The 20,338-nt window shown below is 44.3% G+C and overlaps 1 protein-coding gene across 2 annotated transcripts in view; it reads left to right on the forward strand.

Annotated features, from left to right (window-relative positions):
• LOC120979060 overlaps positions 1–20,338 on the forward strand; it is a 62,890-nt gene that overhangs the window by 17,742 nt on the left and 24,810 nt on the right. Inside the window, exon 1 of one of the 2 annotated variants that reach the window (XM_040407585.1) lies at positions 19,488–19,532. The exons of the other annotated variant lie outside the window; for it this stretch is intronic. The gene's annotated coding sequence lies outside the window, so the exon portion shown is untranslated. Of the gene's footprint in view, positions 1–19,487; positions 19,533–20,338 lie in introns of those variants that run through there. 2 annotated transcript variants of the gene reach the window in all.

Raw genomic sequence — 20,338 nt, forward strand, 5'->3', positions numbered from 1 at the left:
GCAGTACTTTTTCGGTACACAGAGGTGACAATGCTCTGGTTTATTCCTCTTTCGATCAATACATCAAGAAATGGTAATGCATTTTTTCCGCATGTTGATGTAAATTTGAGGCCTAGGTCATTGTCATTGATGGTCATAACAAAATCTGCAAAAGATTCCTCTGTACCCCTCCATAGGACGAACACGTCATCTATGAACCTCAGCCAAAGAACTACCTTGTCCTGCCACATTTCCAATTCTTCAGACCCTATGTAATTGGCTTCCCACCAGCCCAGGAGTAGATTTGCGTACGACGGCGCACAAGAAATGCCCATCGCGGTACCCCTGAGCTGGTGGTAGTGGCGATCGTCAAAGACAAAGTAGTTCTTTGTAAGGCTGAAGTTCAAAAGATCCAGGACAAACTTATTGTGTGCTATCAATCTATTGTCACGCATTGATAGATAGTATTCCACCGCATTCAAGCCCAAGTCATGTCTAATGGAACTATAAAGCGCCTCGACATCTATGGATGTAAAGATCATTGAGTCATCCAGACAAATGCCATTCAATTTCAAAAGGAGGTCAGAGGTATCTCGTATGTAGGATGGCAATGCTGTAACGAATGGCTGAATGATCCTGTCCACATAGATGCCTATGTTTTGCCCAATACTCCCCATCCCTGATACTATCGGGCGTCCTTTACATCGGGACGCATCCGGACACGTCCGTGTGAACCCAGCCTTACGAGCCTTTACACGGTGACTCATCTGATCCCATAGGTTTTCAATGGGATTCAAGTCTGGAGAAAGTGCAGGCCACAACATTTGACGTACCCCGGTCTCCAGCAGCCATTCCTTAATGCAACCTCAATGAGCTGGCGCATTGTCTTCCATGAAGATGAAATTAGGCCTGTGTTGTTCATGAAGAGGCACAATGACTGGATTAATGATGTTATTCCAGTGATATGGGCTTGTCACTGTACCATTCACAAAGTGTAGGGCAGTTCTGTATTGACTAGACACACCTGCCCACACTGTAACACCACCACCACTCTCCTTGACGTCTCCAACATCATTGGCAGCCATCATTTCTGCTCAGCGTGAATCGACTTTCATCAGTAAACAGAGTCCCAATGGTCCCTCGTCCATTGTAGATGCTCCCAGGCCCATGCAAGACGATGTCGCTGTGGTCAGTCACCCTTACAGGTTGTCTAGCACGCAGACCACACTAATGTAAACGGTTTTAAATGGTCTGACGTGACATTTGGGTGCTTCTCACCTCCCTTCAATGTGCCTGGAGTTGTGTAGCATTCATCATCCGATTCCGCAGAGCATTGTTCACAATTAAGCGGTTATCAGTGTGGGATGTGGCCAAAGGACGTTTACTTCTATGCCTTTCTGTGACTCTTCCAGTCTCTCTGTATCTCTGTTGCTATCTGCTGATGATACTATGTGACTCTCTAAGCTCAGTGGCCACTTCCGTCTGAGAACATCCTGTTTGAAACCTCGCAATGGCTATGTACTGTTGACCAATTATTATGTGTTGTCTTGGTCTCATGATGTCAAAATGTGAACAGCATGATGAGGAGGACTGTTTAAATACTAATTCTAATTGAACCAGGAAATTTATTGAGCAATTCATGGATAAAACACCAGAATTTTGCTATTAAGCTCCTTGTTTGAGAACAGCAAGTTGTGCAAAAAGTACTGAAACACTGAACAGTAGGACATGTGCATTCAGAAGTTTAGAGAAGGTCACATTAAGTTCACCTGTAATGGTTATAGTGCATTTTAGGTTCATCCTGAAATTTCAGCCATAAGCCAAATATCCCTAACTTTTTGTGAGTAGTGTATGTACAGGTTATATACAGTTAATGCTGTAGGTTTCCATACATCTTAGGCTACTTTCACACTCGCGTTTGGTGCGGATCCATCTTGTATCTGCACAGACGGATCCGCACCTATAATGCAAACGCTTGTATCTGTTCATAACGGATCCGTTTGCATTATTCATTAAAAAAAAGTCTAAGTCAAAACGGATCCGTCTTGACTTACACTGAAAGTCAAAGGGGGACGGATACGTTTTTAATTGCATAATATTGTGTCAGTGAAAAACGGATCCATCCCCATTGACTTACATTGTAAGTCAAGACGGATCCGTTTGGCTCCGCATAGTCAGACGGTCACCAAAACGCTGCAAGCTGCGTTTTAGTGACCGTCTAAAAAACGCAACAGAGACCAAACGCAGCCAAATTGAAGCATTTTGAACGGATTCTTATCCATTTAGAATGCATTGGGGCTTAACTGATCCATTTGGGGCCGCTTGTGAGAGCCCTGAAACGGATCTCACAAGCGGACCCAGAACCGCCAGTGTGAAAGTAGCCTTAGGCTACTTTCACACCTGCGTTAGGTGTGGATCCGTCTTGTATCTGCACAGACGGATCCGCACCGATAATTCAAACGCTTGTATCTGTTTAGAACGGATCCGTTTGCATTACCATGAACAAAAATTACAATTTTTGTTCATGATAATGCAAACGGATCCGTTTTGACTTACACTGAAAGTCAATGGGAGGCGGATCCATTTTACAATTGCACCATATTGTGTCAGTGAAAACGGATCCGTCCCCATTGACTTACATTGTAAGTCAGGACGGATCCGTTTGGCTCAGTTTCGTCAGACGGACATCAAAACGATGCAAGCAGCGTTTTGGTGTCCGCCTCCAGAGCGGAATGGAGGCTGAACGGAGGCAAACTGATGCATTCTGAACGGATCCTTATCCATTCAGAATGCATTGGGGCTGAACTGATCTATTTTGAGCCGCTTGTGAGAGCCTTGAAACGGATCTCACAAGTGGACCCAGAAACGCCAGTGTGAAAGTAGCCTTAGCCACATTAATTAAAACTCAGTTTTTCACAATTCCAGAAAATAATGTCATGGCTATGCAATCTTCTGATCAGCTAATTGACATTGTATCTTGACTTGTTTGTTGACAAATAAAGTGCAATATAGTCCTCCTAAGAGTCAAAAACAGACGCAGCGAAATCTGTATAAAGTAGGTCACCTTCAGTCAACAGTCGTAACATAAAAAACCAGATCCGCGCAGCCCTCTTTTCCCAGCAGTCTCCACAGAGAAAAGATTTCCACAAAGGACCTCCTGATTAATCACAGTCCACCACGTAATTAGTCGCTGTTCCCACTTCCTGCGTCTCTTCAACCAATGCTCCTTCTTCATCCACTCTTCAGAGTAGATAAAACAAGACCAAATGGTGAAGTACGGCCAGACAATGCTCTGAACCACAGGATTTTATTATACTCACAAGATCACAGGATTAAATCGGCATATAAAATATCATCCCATGAATGCCCAACCCAGGGTTTAACAAGCTTCTTCGTCAGGGTCATTGTATGTTGAGTTGTAACCTGGATATCAGTGGAGGTGTATCGGTGGCATTACTTTACTCCCTTCCAGACCTCCGCTGTACTTGTACAGTGGAAATTGGGTATTTAAACATGGCACCCGCTCCTGAGCAGAGTGGTTACCATAGCCAACAGGTTTCTGATGCTTCACATAGAAGAGCTAATGTCTGCGATCTCAGACATTTCCCTGGTAGCTTTTCCCAAACGGCTCCTGTGCACGGTGATTGAGGGAGCCATTCATTCTGTTTGGTAGCCTCGAGCCTTCTAGAGGCTATCAGGCTGACCACAGTGATTCTCTTATGGAAGGTATTGAATGTTTAATGGGCTGCAATGGTAATTTAGTGCCGACTATGGGACAAGTAATCTAATAATCACAGGTTCAAGTCCCCTAAGGTGACTTAATATAAGTAGGGGGAAAAAAAGTCAAGAGTTTTTAGAAATTCAAATTACCCCCTTTCCCATAATAAAAATAAACAATAAAAAATAAAGATCATTTGCCCCAAACTATTAACATAGTAACATAGTTTATAAGGTTGAAAAAAGATATTTGTCCATCCAGTTCAGCCTGTTATCCTGCAAGTTGATCTAGAGGAAGGCAAAAAAAATAACTTTGAGGTACACTTTACAAATCACTGGTCAGACCACACATGGAGGACTGTGTACAGTTCTGGGCTCCTGTGAACAATGCAGACAGAGCTGGAGAGTGTTCAGAGGAGGGAAACTACTGTACCCTGAAAGATTATCAACATTAGGGTTATTCACTTTCTAAAAAAAGGGGAGATCGAATAACTATGTATAAATATATCAGGGGTCAGTACAGAGATCTCTCCCATCATCTATTTATCCCCAGCACTGTGACAGTGACATGGGGACATCCTCTGCGTCTGGAGGAAAGAAGGTTTGTACAAGGCTTCTACCTCATGTTTTTTTTTTGTTTTGTTTTTTGCCTTCCTCTGGATCAACTTGCAGGATAACAGGCTGAACTGGATGGACAGATGTTTTTTTTTCGGCCTTCTAAACTATGTTACTATGTTACTAAGTCGCCCCCTCGAATGGGGGGGTCAGTTGCTTTCCTTTCAGGATTCCTGGAGCGCAGCGCCTATCTGCACGTCCCCATAGCTCTGTCTCATCAGAGGCACCATCACTTTGCTGTAGGTTCTCTTCATTTTCAATTTGTGGCATTGCCCTTTGGCTTGGCGTTCGCTCCTAGGGTCTTTACGAAGGTGTTGGCTCCCCTCATTGCACTCCTCAGTACCAGGGGGGTTGCGTTGATACCCTACCTGGACAATCTTCTGGTGAAGGCTTCGTCCCAGGAGGACAACCTGTCCAGCCTCCACATCACCTTGTCCATGCTATCCAAGTTCGGGTGGCTAGTGATTCGTTGATAACTGCCTGAATGGTTGTCGCTAAAATTATACTTTATTAGATACTCATTTAAAAAGAGTGATAGTTCACAAAAATCCTTATCAGGCTGGGCATCAGAGACAAGGTGGTGTGATGTCAAAATGGTATATCTACTACACCACCTCTGTCATCTGTACCATAGTTGTATGTCCATGTGCTATATATTTGGTGAGCACACTTTCTTTAACTGGACTCTTAGCCAAAAGCAATACTTATTATGTTCATGGAGTCCCCAGGAAAATGGCTGCCCTGAAACGTCACTGTTGCCAATATTTGACGCAGCAGCGTGTCCCAATTTAGTAACCCTTGAAATTTTTGTCCTCACGCCTATTAGATACAGCTGACCTGAGTGACCTCGGGCTATTCCTGGCACCCCTGCAGACTACCATAAAACACTAATGCGCATGCAGCTATATAAATCTCTCAACTAATCTGGTCGTAGCGCGGGCGCCTACTGCTGCTCATTAAAACTAACTAATCAAGCCCCCTGGGCTGGGCTAGCTAAGCGGGATCCAATCATCGCTCCCCCACCCGCCCACATACATCGCAAGGAGTACAGGGGTTAAGGACTGCCGTTGAAAGTCATCAATCGGCGGTATACATGAAAAAGTGACCGTTTAAACAAATAAGGCTTGTTAATCCCAATAGAGCAGAAGACTTAAAAGGCCAAAGTTATCAGCGTCCACATTATGAATATCCAGTAAGGGCAACCTGCGAAGTTAATATATGTCTGTTGTGAAGCTACAGGGGGCTAGATGTATCTATTGTGCTGTCCATTATATCCCTTAGCATTCCATCATTAACCCCCTGTGCAGTACAGACAGGGTGCATTCACACGACAGTAAGTGTTTTGCGGTACGCAAATTGCAGATCAGCAAAACAGGGATACTGGTCGTGTGTGTTCCGCATTTTGCGGACTGCACATGGCCAGTGCTATATAGAGAATGCCTATGCGGACAATAATAGGACATGCTCTATCTTTTTTGCGGGGCCATGGAACGGAATAAAAGATGCTGTCCGCATCTTTTGCGGCCACATTGAAATGAATCGGTCCGCACCCGTTCCGCAAATTTGCAGAACGGATGCGGATCCATTTATACGGTCGTGTGAATGCACCCAAACGGGGTGCCTCTACATCAACATGCTATTATTAATCCCATGTCCACTATGCAGAACAGACATGCAGGGTGCCTCTACATCAGTATGCTATTATTGACCTCCAGTAACCTATGTGTACAACAGACACATATAGTGCCTATAGGATGGGCCACATGCAACTACAGTCAGGTCCATAAATATTGGGACATCGACACAATTCTAACATTTTTGGCTCTATACACCACACAATGAAACAAGCAAGATGTGCTTTAATTTGAGGGTATTAACATCCAAATCAGGTGACCGGTATAGGAATTACAACAGTTTGCATATGTGCCTCCCACTTGTTAAGGGGCCAAAAGTAATGGGACAATTGGCTTCTCAGCGGTTCCATGGCCAGGTGTGTGTTATTCCCTCATTATCCCAATTACAATGAGCAGATAAAAGGTCCACAGTTCATTTCAAGTGTGCTATTTGCCTTTGGAATCTGTTGCTGTCAACTCTCAAGATGAGATCCAAAGAGCTGTCACTATCAGTGAAGCAAGCCATCATTAGGCTGAAAAAAAACAAAACAAACCCATCAGAGAGATAGCAAAAACATTAGGCATGGCCAGAACAACTGTTCGGAACATTCTTAAAAAGAAGGAACGCACGAGTGAGCTCAGCAACACCAAAAGACCCGGAAGACCACAGAAAACAACTGTGGTGTATGACCGAATAATTCTTTCCCTGGTGAAGACAACACCCTTCACAACAGTTGGCCAGATCAAGAACACTCTCCAAAAGGTAGATGTATGTGTGTCAAAGTCAACAATCCAGAGAAGACTTCACCAGAGTGAATATAGAGGGTTCCCCACAAGATGTAAACCATTGGTGAGCCTCAAAAACAGGAAGGCCAGATTAGAGTTTGCCAAACGACATCTAAAAAAGCCTTCACCGTTCTGGAACCACATCCTATGGACAGATGAGACCAAGATCAACTTGTACCAGAGTGATGGGAAGAGAAGAGTATGGAGAAGGAAAGGAACTGCTCATGATCCTAAGCATACCACCTCATCAGTGAAGCATGGTGGTGGTAGTGCCATGGCGTGGGCATGTATGGCTGCCAATGGAACTGGTTCTCTTGTATTTATTGATGATGTGACTGCTGACAAAAGCAGCAGGATGAATTCTGAAGTGTTTCGGGCAATATTATCTGCTCATATTCAGCCAAATGCTTCAGAACTTATTGGACGGCGCTTCACAGTGCAGATGGACAATGACCCAAAGCATACTGCAAAAGCAACCAAAGAGTTTTTTTAAGGGAAAGAAGTGGAATGCAATGCAATGGCCAAGTCAATCACCTGACCTGAATCCGATTGAGCATGCATTTCACTTGCTGAAGACAGAACTGAAGGGAAAATGGCCCAAGAACGAGCAGGAACTGAAGACAGTTGCAGTAGAGGCCTGGCAGAGCATCACCAGGGTTGAAGCCCAGCGTCTGGCGATATCTATGCGTTCCAGACTTCAGGCTGAAATTGACTGCAAAGGATTTGCAACCAAGTATTAAAAAGCAAAAGTTTGATTTATGATTATTATTCTGTCCCATTACTTTTGGTCCCTTAACAAGTGGGAGGCACATATGCAAACTGTTGTAATTCCTACATTGTTTACCTGATTTGGATGTACGGTAAATACCCTCAAATTAAAGTTGACAGTCTGCAGTTAAAGCACATATTGTTTGTTTCATTTCAAATCCATTGTGGTGGTGTATAGAGCCAAAAATGTTAGAATTGTGTCGATGTCCCAATATTTATGGACCTGACTGTATGTGTTCATGTCTCATACAACAAACACATAGGGATAATCGAAATAATCCCTCAGGGACACTTGAGTGTAACCATGTGTTGCCCTACTCATAACACATTGTAACCTCTCCCTGCAACGATATGGCTACATTACATAGGAAGAAAGACATCAAAACCTTTGGCTTGATTATGTTTATATAAAACATGTAAAGGAGATAAATTCATTGAGTCCTAGGAGCTTCACCGTTTGCATGGTGAACGTCCATTGCACCTCCTTGCGTAGAAAGAGATTATAAATATCTCCCCCTCTTGGAGGTACCCTGACATGCTCTATGCCTTAAAATTTGATGCAATTATCCATGTCAGGATAATATCTCTGAACATGCTGCGCAATTGGGGTATCCGCTTGTTAGGTGATATCCAGCAAATGTTCCCCTATTCGCCTCCGGAACTGGCGCTTGGTTTTGCCTACATACTGCTTATTGCAGACACAACTAGCCAAATTCACTGCCCCAACAGTCCTGCAATTAAAAAAGGATCTGATAGTGTCCCTCCATCCCTCAGTGGAGCTCACTACCACATTGCCTTTTTAATCGCCTTGCATGCAACACAGCCACCACACTTAAAGGTGCTGGCTGGTTTATTTGACAACCATGTATGCTGCATGGGGGTACTGAACGCACTGTGCACTAGTTTGCTCTGAGATTACAACCACACCGATAAGTAATCGATGGGTAGTCTGCAACTAGGTGCCCGATATCTGAATCAGATCTTAAAGTGCCCCAATGATCTTTGAGAATCTCACTCGCCTCCTTGCATGCCTGATCATATGTGCCAATGATTCTCATTTTCGTATCCTCAGTCACTCGTTTTTTGGGGTGCAATAAATTTTCCCTATCACATGCAACCGCATGCGGATAAGCTTTTTTTAATGGCTACTGTGGGTATCTTTTGTCTGAATCTTCTCTGAAGGTCATTGGCTGCCAATCTAAATTCAGCCCATTCCGAACAATTGTGCCTCTCCCTGAGGTATTGTCCTTTGGGAATACACTGCTTAAGTGTATTCGGATGACCACTGTCACAACTAAGGCTACTTTCACACTGGCGTTTTGGTTTCGGTTTGTGAGATCCGTTCAGGGATCTCACAAGTGGTCCAAAACGGATCAGTTTTGCCCTTAATGCATTCTTTATGGATAAGGATCCGCTCAAAATGCATCAGTTTGGTTCCGTTCCACCTCCATTCCGCTTTGCAAGAAGCGTTTTGGTGTCCGTCTGACAAAACTGAGCCAAACGGATCCATCCTGACACACAATGTAAGTCAATGGGGACGGATCCATTTTCACTGACACAATATGGCACAATAGAAAACAGATCCGTCCTCCATTGACTTTCAATGGTGTTCAAGATGGATCCGTTTTGGCTATGTTAAAGATAATACAAATGAATCCGTTCTGAACGGATGCAGACTGTTGTATTATCTGAACGAATGCGTTTGTGCAGATCCATGACGGATCGGCACCAAACACGAGTTTGAAAGTAGCCTAAGCAGGATATTTGTTGTTGGTTTTCTGAACATTTTTGTTGTGATATTTCTAGATTGGTCAATATTGACCGAGAGATCAAGGAAGGTCAGTTGTGTTTCGCTAATTTCACTGGTGAAAAACTATCCCAAATCATTGTCATTAAGCGAAGACAAATCCGTCAAGCTCTACCTTGGTGCCCTTCCACAGGATGAAAACATCGTCGATGAACCTTATCCACAACGTAATTTATGATGTCAATTGATCCATCCCCTCACCAAAAACTATTTCCTTCTCCCACCAGCCCAGGTAGAGATTGGAAAACTTCGGGGCACGTGGGCTCCCAATCGCCACTCCCCTGAGCTGGTGGTAGACACAACGGTCAAATGTGAAAATATTATGGCTCAATATAAAACGCAACAGCTTTATAACAAGGTCATTGTGTAGGGAAAGATGTGAACCCCTTTCTGTCAGGAAGGCCCTCACAGCCTCACATCCCTTCTCGTAAGAGATGAAGCTGTAGAGTGCCTCCACATCCAAACTGGCTAGAAGGGTTCCCTGATCACAATACACATCACTGAGACATCTGAGTACGTCCATAGAATCCCTAACAAAGGATGGTAGACTGGTTACAAAAAGACATAATATTTTGTCAACGTAGACACTTATTTTTCTGTAAGACTGCCCACTCCCAGCACTATGGGCCTACCTTTGAGGGGATTAACCCCTTTGTGTAAATTTGGTAGGCTATAGAAGGCTGGTAGTACTGGGTATTCAGGCAACAGGAAGCCATGATCAATTTTACTGATTAGACGTTATTTCCTAGCTTCTCTGAGAATCACCACCAACTCATTTTTGAAGCTCTCAGTAGGGTTAAAATCTAATTTTGCATAACATGCTTTGTCATTAAGGATGCGTGTACACATGCCCCTATAGATATCATTATCTAGGACCACAAAATTGCCCCCTTTATCTGAGGGTTTTATGACTATAGTCTTTACTTCCTGCAATGTACATAAGGCCTCTGACTCATCTGTAGTGAGGATAGATCTATTGCAGTTGTGCACACGTAATGACCTTAGTTTATCAGTGATGACCGTTAGGAAAGCGTCGAGGGGTAAATATTCATTGATTGTTTTGTTTTTTTCTCGAGGGTAGTTTTAGATTATTAAAGGGTGAATTGTTCCAAGTTCTCCCTTGTCCCCAGCCAGAGGATGGAATTCCTGCGCATGGTCCTCGACACTCTCCTCGGATGGTTGTTCCTCCCCCAGGACAAGTCAGGGGTGGCTCGCCTTCGCGAGTCGTCTCCTCTATCCATCAGGACGTGGATGTGCATTCTGGGCTGTATGGTTGCTGCCTTCGAGGCAATCCCTTATGCCCAATTCCACACCTGGTCCCTTCAGCTCTCAATTCTCGCCCAGTGGAGCAAGTCTCCGTCTCCCTCGGCAGATCCTTCCATTCCCCCCCCCCCCCATCGGCAGGTGATTTCCACCGATTCCAGCCTGTTAGATTGGGGGGGAAGTCTTTGGGTCTTTCACAGACCAGGGTCAGTGGTCGATACCGGAGAGCTCCCTGCAGATCAACATCCTAGAGCTCAGGGCCATTTACTTAGCTCTCACTTGTTTGACTCCCCTCCTCCGTGGTCATCCTGTCTGGATTCAGATGAACAACTTCACTGCAGTGGCTTATTTGAACCACCAGAGGGGCACCAGAAGCGTAGCAGTCTTGAGGAAAGCCTCTTGCATTCTGTGGTGGGCAGAGAGACACGTTCTCGCTCTCTCTGCTGTCCACATCCCCGGAGTTGACAGTTGGGCAGCCGACTTCCTCAGTCGCCAACGCCTTGACCCTGGCGAGTTGTCTATCCATCCGGAGGTGTTTCAACAGCTCTGTCAGCATTGGGCAATCCCAGACTGATTTTTTCACCTCTCGTCTGAATCACAAACTTCCTGTTTAAGTAGCCAGGTCTCGGGATCCTCAGGCTGTTTCAGTGGACGCCTTGGTCATCCCGTGGTCCAAATTCAATCTCCTGTACCTATTACCCCTTTCCACTTCTTCCTCGAGTACTGAAACGCCTCAAGATGGATCGGGTCCCGGCGTGGTACATAGATCTCATCTTCCCACTCGATGACGCTCCATGGTGTCTGCCTCTGCACCCCATCCTCCTTTGTCCCTTCTGGGTTCCGCGGCCTCATCCAAACCATGCTTCATGCACGTAAGCCCCAGTTGGCTAGGATTTACCATCGTACCTGGAAGACTTATTTTGCCTGGTGTGAATCCGGCGGTGTTCACCCTCCTCCTTTTTTTCTGTCTCTAGGATTCTTGCCTTTCTTCAGGCCGGGCTTGAGAACGCTTGAACTCTCTCAAAGGTCAGATCTCGTCTTTGTCTGTTCTTTTCCAAAGGCCTTTGGCTTCTCGCTCCCAAGTGAAAACCTTCCTTCAGGGGGTGGCTCATCGTGCCCCCCCTTCCGTTGTCCCGTGAAATCATAGGATTTGAATCTGGTCTTAGATTCCCTTCAGTCCTCACCCTTCGAGCCCTTGAAGGAGTCTCTGAGCTGGCGGTGCTCTCATGCCGCTCCCCCTTTTTTGTTTTTCACCAGGACAAGGTTGTCCTGTGCCTGGTTCTCTCCTTTCTCCACAAGGTGGTTTCCTCTTTCCACATTAATGAGGAGATTGTACTGCCTTCATTCTGTCCCAACTCCACTTATCCCAGAGAGCAGTCTGTCCACCGTCTTGACGTGGTCCCAGCGCTCCGGCCGTATCTACAGTTAACGGAGTCCTTCTGTCGCTCTGATTCCCTCTTTGTCGTCCTTGGGGGCTCACGTAATGGCTTACAAGCCTCCAAGGCCACCATTTTTCATTGGATTTGGTCGGCTGTCAAGGAAGCCTATGTGGCAAAGGGTTGTGTTCCCCCTTTCAGGTTGACCTCTCACTCCACTACGGTGGTCGGGGCATCCTGGGCGGCCAGGCTTCTGCTTCCCAGGTCTGCAAGGCCGCCACGTGGGCCTCAGTTCACACCTTCTCCAGATTTTACCACATTCATTCCTTGGCCTCTGCTGACGTCAGTTTGGGTCGCAAGAGTTATGTCACATGGCTGTCTCTTCCCACCCTCGGGGACTGCTTTGGGATGCCCTATGGTACTGTGTCCCCCAATGCCATTCACGAGAATACTGGATTTTTGTACTTGCCATCAAATCCTTTTTCGCATTGGGGGACACAGATCCCACCATTGTTGTTTTTTCTTCATTCAGTTCACCTAGTTTCCCGGGATTCTTCTTTTTTTTTAATTTTTAATTTTTTATTAGTCTTTATTGTTATTTCAAATTCCATACATCTTCAACAATCAGTTGTATTACATTATAAAGCAACATATCACTTATTATATAATAAAACAACATACATACAAACATATATATATATATATATATATTTACATATTGCCCGGGATTTTTGGTTAATGGTCCTCTTCCTGGTATAGGACATGTTAGCTTTCATTTTTTTTTTTGGTGCTCCTACTGCTTTAATATCAACTGGTTAGTTTATTGGTTGTGCAAATGGTATAGCCCATCTGGACTGAGCCAACACTTTCTTCTTTACTAGTAGCAGCCTCCTAGTGGCAGCTGGGTATTTACCCATGGTGCTGTGTCCCCCAATGAATCCAATGAGAAAAGGATTTGACGGTAAGTACAAAAATCCAGTTATCCTGGACCATGATCTATGTAACAGGAAAAAAATAAAAATAAATGCAAATTCACTATTTTTTCGTCGCCTCACCTCCCCGAAAAAGTTGAATGAGGCCTCTCTCACATGAGCGAGTTTTCTATCCGGGTGCGATGCATGAAGCAATTAATTGAATCCTGACCAATTAATTTTGTCGTGCATCATTTCTGCATTCAGGGAAAATCACAGCTTGTTCTGTTTTTCACACAGCTCTGGTTCCATAGAAGTGAATGGGACTTGCGTGAAAAACGCATTGCATCCGGATGCATTGCGTTTTTTACTGATGGTTGCTAGGAGATGTAGATTGTTATTCTTCAGTTTTCTTTCACGTGCGTGAAAAATGCATCCAAAACTGATTTCACCCCACGCGGGAAAAAACGTAACCACTTTACGCTACGCTAACGCCGAAAGGCGTCATTGCTGCGGCGCTCCCAGGCTACACTAACGCCGATTGGCGTCATCTCGCGTGAGCCGAGATTTCCTGTGAACGCGCACACACAGGCGCGCGCGTTCACAGGATCGGAAGGTAAGCGAGTGGATCTTCAGCCTGCCAGCGGCGATCGTTCGCTGGCAGGCTGTAGATGCGATTTTTTTAACCCCTAACAGGTATATTAGACGCTGTTTTGATAACAGCGTCTAATATACCTGCTACCTGGTCCTCTTGTGGTTCCTTTTGCTTGGATCGACCACCAGAGGACACAGGCAGCTCAGTAATAAGTAGCACCAAACACCACTACACTACACCCCCCCCCCCTGTCACTTATTAGCCCCTGATCACCCCATATAGACTCCCTGATCACCCCCCTGTCATTGATCACCCCCCTGTAAGGCTCCATTCAGACGTCCGTATGATTTTTACGGATCCACTGATACATGGATCGGATCCGCAAAACACATACGGACATCTGAATGGAGCCTTACAGGGGGGTGATCAATGACAGGGGGGTGATCACCCCATATAGACTCCCTGATTACCCCCCTGTCATTGATCACCCCCCTGTCATTGATCACCCCCCTGTAAGGCTCCATTCAGATGTCCGTATGTGTTTTGCGGATCCGATCCATGTATCAGTGGATCCGTAAAAATAATACGGACGTCTGAATGGAGCCTTACAGGGGGGTGATCAATGACAGGGGGGTGATCGCCCCATATAGACTCCCTGATCACCCCCCTGTCATTGATCACCCCCCTGTAAGGCTCCATTCAGAGGTCCGTATGTGTTTGGCGGATCCGATCCATGTATCCGTGGATCCGTAAAAATCATACGGACGTCTGAATGGAGCCTTACAAGGGGGTGATCAATGACAGAAGGGTGATCACCCCATATAGACTCCCTGATCACCCCCCTGTCATTGATCACCCCCCTGTAAGGCTCCATTCAGATGTCCGTATGTGTTTTGCGTATCCGATCCATGTATCCGTGGATCCGTAAAAAACATACGGACGTCTGAATGGAGCCTTACAGGGGGGGTGATCAATGACAGGGGGGTGATCACCCCATATAGACTCCCTGATCACTCCCCTGTCATTGATCACCCCCCTGTATGGTTCCATTCAGACATTTTTTTGGCCCAAGTTAGCGGAAATTATTATTATTTTTTTCTTACAAAGTCTCATATTCCACTAACTTGTGTCAAAAAATAAAATCTCACATGAACTCACCATACCCCTCACGGAATCCAAATGCGTAAATTTTTTTAGACATTTATATTCTAGACTTCTTCTCACGCTTTAGGGCCCCTAAAATGCCAGGGCAGTATAAATACCCCACATGTGACCCCATTTCGGAAAGTAGACACCCCAAGGTATTCGCTGAGGGGCATATTGAGTTCATGAAAGATTAAAATTTTTGTCCCGAGTTAGCGGAAAGGGAGACTTTGTGAGAAAAAACAAAAAAAAATCTATTTCCGCTAACTTGTGGCAAAAAAATAAAATTTGATGAACTCGCCATGCCCCTCATTGAATACCTTGGGGTGTCTTCTTTCCAAAATGGGGTCACATGTGGGGTATTTATACTGCCCTGGCATTTTAGGGGCCCTAAAGCGTGAGAAGAAGTCTGGGATCCAAATGTCTAAAAATGCCCTCCTAAAAGGAATGTGGGCCCCTTTGCGCATCTAGGCTGCAAAAAAGTGTCACACATCTAGTATTGCCGTACTCAGGAGAAGTTGGGGAATGTGTTTTGGGGTGTCATTTTGCATATACCCATGCTGGGTGAGATAAATATCTTGGTCAAATGCCAACTTTGTATAAAAAAATGGGAAAAGTTGTCTTTTGCCAAGATATTTCTCTCACCCAGCATGGGTATATGTAAAATCACACCCCAAAAAACATTGCCCAACTTCTCCTGAGTACGGCAATACCACATGTGTGACACTTTTTTGCAGCCTAGGTGGGCAAAGGGGCCCACATTCCAAAGAGCACCTTTCGGATTTCACCGGCCATTTTTTTACACATTTTGATTTCAAACTACTTCTCACGCATTCGGGCCCCTAAAATGCCAGGGCAGTATAACTACCCCACAAGTGACCCCATTTTGGAAAGAAGACACCCCCAGGTATTTCGTGATGGGCATAGTGAGTTCATGGAAGTTTTTATTTTCTGTCACAAGTTAGTGGAATATGAGACTTTGTAAGAAGAAAAAAAAAAAATCATAATTTTCCGCTAACTTGTGACAAAAAATAAAAACTTCCATGAACTCACTATGCCCATGCAATATAACAGAGTATCGGTGATGAATTGATGCAGAGATATCTATAGTATAGTGCGATTACATATAACAATGCAGGGCAGAGGAGATATGACAAACAGATATATATACATATATGTAAATTGGCTCCAAGGTGCGGACAAGCTCATCTTGATCCAGGTAGACTAGGTGCAAGACCTATATAGGGGAGCAGTAGTTAGGATATATCAATAGTCATATGGAAGCTGAGAATTATGCAACTTTCTGCATTATATCAAAGACAAAACATTCAATGCAATACCCGTTGCTGACCTAATTAAAGGCGTATCAGGTGTACAAGCTGTAGTGTAATCTTCATTAAGAGCATCAGCATGAGGATATATACTAAGGAGCAAGACAAGGACTGCAGCAGAATGCACAATAATGGTGACGACATGCGCTGCAATAGTTGCAATATAATCCTCATTATGAGGGTACATAATAAAGGGCAGAGCAGGGGCTGCAGAAAAGAGCACAGCGATAATGGCGATCTATAGCAAGACAGACAAACCTTAGTAATGAGGGTCTGGAGGCATCGGGTGGACTTGTGTGTCAAGCGGGAGATCGGGGTATTTAAACGGAGGTAGAGGAGAGCATTGCGCAGGCGCCGCCGTCCATACGCTGTTGCCGAGATATCGCAAGAGTGATTACGTCACTCGCGCATGCGCAGGATCACCCGGCTCCAGACTGAGAGTGTACCGAGATCGGGGCCTAATGCGCAGGCGCTGGAGGCAGATGGAATATGCAGGCGCATTGTCGCTGTATAACAAAGGGCTTGTTGTTAATATGTGCATCGGTTATAGATAGACAATATTAGATTACAGACAACAAAGGGACATAGAGGCCAATGCTACTATAGCTCTAAACTATGTGAGAATATATACTACCTGAGATGATGAGGCTTTGGGGGTCATTTTCTCTGTGAAAAGTAAGGAGAAGAGAATTAATGAATATGTTCAAGACTAGATATACAATAATGAAGACAATAGGCAAAAGCAAAGACACAATCAATGCATAAACAAAATATAAACAAAATATTGAGATCAAATACGGAAGTCAAAGTCCCTATTCATTCCATGGGAGACAAAGTTTTTAGTTCGAAGATCCAAAATGCCTCTCGCTCTTTGAGGCGTGCGATTCGATTACCTCCTCGTCGTGCTGATGACACATGCTCCAAAACCTGGAATTGAAGTTGATTGATTTGGTGTTTTGTGGATAGAAAATGATGTGGGATCGGAAGTTCCGTTTTTTGGCAGCGAATATCGGACTTATGTTTGGAAATACGGTCACGGACACACTGGGTTGTTTCACCTACATAAGTTAGACCACAGGGGCATTTAATAAGATACACCAAAAAAGAGTAGTTGCATGTATAGAGGTCTCTAGGGTGATAAATTTTGCCCAAATGGGGGTGTACAATCCTATTACCCTTGATGACATTGGTACACTGTGCGCAGTGGAGGCACGGGTAGGTACCTGTTTTACGAGGTATTAAGGTAGTTTGTCGAAGTTTGGGTGTGAGTGGACCTATGTCAGCGTGTACCAGTTTATCTTTAAGATTAGTCGGGCGTTTATAACACATACGGATAGGATTTTGGAATTTAGAGACAATTGGGTAGGATCGCCCTAATAGAGCCCAGTGTATTTTAATTATGGTTTGTATCTTCGGAGCAAAAAGGTGGTAGGTAGTGATAAAAGGGATGCGTGGTGGAGATGCAGGTTTAGTGGATCTAGAGGGAGCCGATTTAACCAAAGTGAGTTCTTCTTCCAAAAGGCTAGTGGGATAGCATCTGTCTGTGAATTTTCATTAAGGCGTTGGTTACGGAAGGAAGGATCAGCTACAATCCTGGATACACGTTTAAACTGAGACCGGGGTAAAGAGTGTTTGGTATTTTGAGGGTGACAGCTGGAATAGTGTAGCAATGTGTTACGATCTGTAGATTTCCTGTAGAGGTCAGTAGTTAGTGATCCAGTGATCTTGAGTACCAGTGTGTCTAGAAAGCTTATATTATGTTGGTCTATATGAGAAGTGAAGGTGAGATGCGGGTCCTGTTTGTTGATATAGTCAATGAAGTGAGAAAGTGAATCAGTGTCCCCAGTCCACACGCAAAAGATATCATCGATATAACCATACCAAATCCGTGCGAACTGTTGAAAAGGGAGGTAAGGGTAAATTTTATCCTCCTCAAATTTAGCCATAAAGGCATTTGCGTATGGTGGCGCCACATTAGCACCTATTGCGGTTCCGCGCTTCTGAATATAGTAATCATCGCCGAACATGAAATAGTTATTTTGTAGTACAAACCTTTAGAAGTGTTAAACAGAAAGCCTGGGCGTTGAGTGAATAGTTGGAAGTAGAGAGCAAGGAGGAAACAGCTTCAATGCCCTTCTCATGGGCAATAGAAGTGTACAGACTGTTAAAGTCTAATGTGACTAATAGACTATCAGAGGGAATGTTCTGTAATGAGGAAATGACAGATAAAAAATGTGTCGTGTCTAATAGGAAAGACTGGGTATTTTTGATGAGTGGAGTAAGGATTCTTTCTAGAAATATGGAAAGTGGGGAGAGAATTGAGTCTGTGGATGCAACTATGGTTCGGCCTGGAGGATTAGTGAGATTCTTATGGATCTTGGGCAGTATGTAAAAGACGGGAGTAACCGGGTGATCATTGATAAGAAAGGTATAGGTGAGTTTATCAATTGTACCTAACTGGAGATGATGTCAAGTAAGGAAATTATTTCTTTCTTAATGTGAAAAATAGGGTTGCTGGACAGTAAATGTGTCCAATGTGTGGACAATAAATGAACTATTTCTGATTACTTTAAATACGAGTGCCGTGGTCTTTACCTATATCTATATTGATCATTACCACTGAGCACCGAAAACTACATGAGGAGTGCCATCCACTACATATTATTGTACTACTTTTTAATCACTTTTTATTAAATTTTTTGTGGGAAGTCAAGCAACCAAAAATGGCGAATCAGCCATTTTGACTTTTTTCCGTTTCGCTGTTGGACAAATGGGGAAAATATTTTTATATTTTTATAGTATGGGCATTTTTCCCTTCCCCCACGACAGCACCACAGAGAGAGGATACGCCCCCAGGGACAAGAAACCTGCAGAATAAAAAGGTGGAGCCTCTCTCCCATCTCAGTGGTTTCCTGTCCCTGGAGCGGGAGACCTGCAGTTTTCTTTCAGGTACCACTGGTCTGGAGAGATATTCTGTAGGGCTAGATGGTAAATACCTGCTGGGGTCTATCGCCCATATGTTGGGCTAGTGGGGTCCAGGGCCTTGGTCAGATTCTTGCAGTAGGTGCGTGTGCACCTCCAGGGGAGTAAGGCCACGCAACATCAGGAGAAGTAAGGAAGCAGCCCCAGAGGGGGTGATGCTTTACACCGCATGGGGCCAGATACCATTTGAGGATTTCTGGTGCCTTCCCAACATGCGGTTCAAACGTGGAGTCGGCGCAAACAAAGGTGGAAGTCACTTTCGGTAAGACATGCGTTCCACGTGACGTACTTCTGGTTTAGCCGGAATTCGCGTCTTAATTGCGCATAGCTTCCGGGGGAAAGGGCAGTGATAAGGAGCCAATACCGGCAGTGGCCGGCGTGGTCCTGGACTGAAAAAATTACCTGGTGATTGACTGGTTCCTGCCTTCCCTCTGGATCACACAAAATTGTATGTTTCTCTGTATTCCTGGGTCCTCAGAGACAGTGTTTAGATCCTGTCTCCTCCATGATTATAAGAAGTATGATGGTTACTTTTCTTACATAGAAAGATTATCCTAGTGGGATACCATGGAAGAAGAAAAGAGACCCGACCCGGCAGAAGGAGAGATCCCTGCGCCGGTAACTTTTAAAATCTGAAATAAGAGGGGTAAGTGCCCAAACTTGATACCGAGTTGATATTGTGATTATTTATTTTCTTTTTAGACAAGGCCTAAAAAGGTTTTGGCAAAAAGAAAGAATAAAGAATGTGTTTTATGTAGCTGTCCCTTATCCTCCTCTTATACTAAGAAGCTTTGCCAACAAAGTATTGACAAAACTGTGATGGAGGATTCTCCTAGCTTTTTGAAAAATATAAAGTCACTCATCAGATCTGAGGTCAAAAAAATATACAGAAGGCTGGTCATCAGAAGTAGAGTCTGCAGCCGATAGTGAACAAGAGCAAGAGACAGGCGTTTCTCCGTATTCTTCATCCTCTGGAGAGGATATGGAGGGAAAGAGTTTATTTCCTGTTGAAGACACAGATAAATTATTAAAGCCTATTCGTTCTACACTAGAATTAGAAGACGTGAAAGATAATAAATCTATAGTCGATTCCATATTTGAAGGGCTTCAAGAAAAAAGGCATAGATGCTTCCCCTTACAAAAGAGTGTTATGGCCCTCATTAATAAATAATGGAAGAAACCAGATAGGAAAGCTTTTACTCCCAGAAGTTTCAAAAGGAAGTACACCTTTAATGAAGAACCTTCTTCTTCATCGGATAAAGCTCCCAAGATTGACGTAGCCATCTCCAAAATATCAAGGAATTCTTCCCTTCCTTTCGAAGATATGGGGTTTGCAAAAGACCCATTAGATAAGAAAATTGATTCCTGTCTTAAGAGTACATGGGAAGCGGCTGCTTCCGCATTTAGACCTAGCATTACTACAACTGTTAGGCCAGGTCAATGATTATTTGG

Source organism: Bufo bufo, chromosome 9, assembly GCF_905171765.1.
Source record: "Bufo bufo chromosome 9, aBufBuf1.1, whole genome shotgun sequence".
NCBI classification, from domain to species: domain Eukaryota; kingdom Metazoa; phylum Chordata; class Amphibia; order Anura; family Bufonidae; genus Bufo; species Bufo bufo.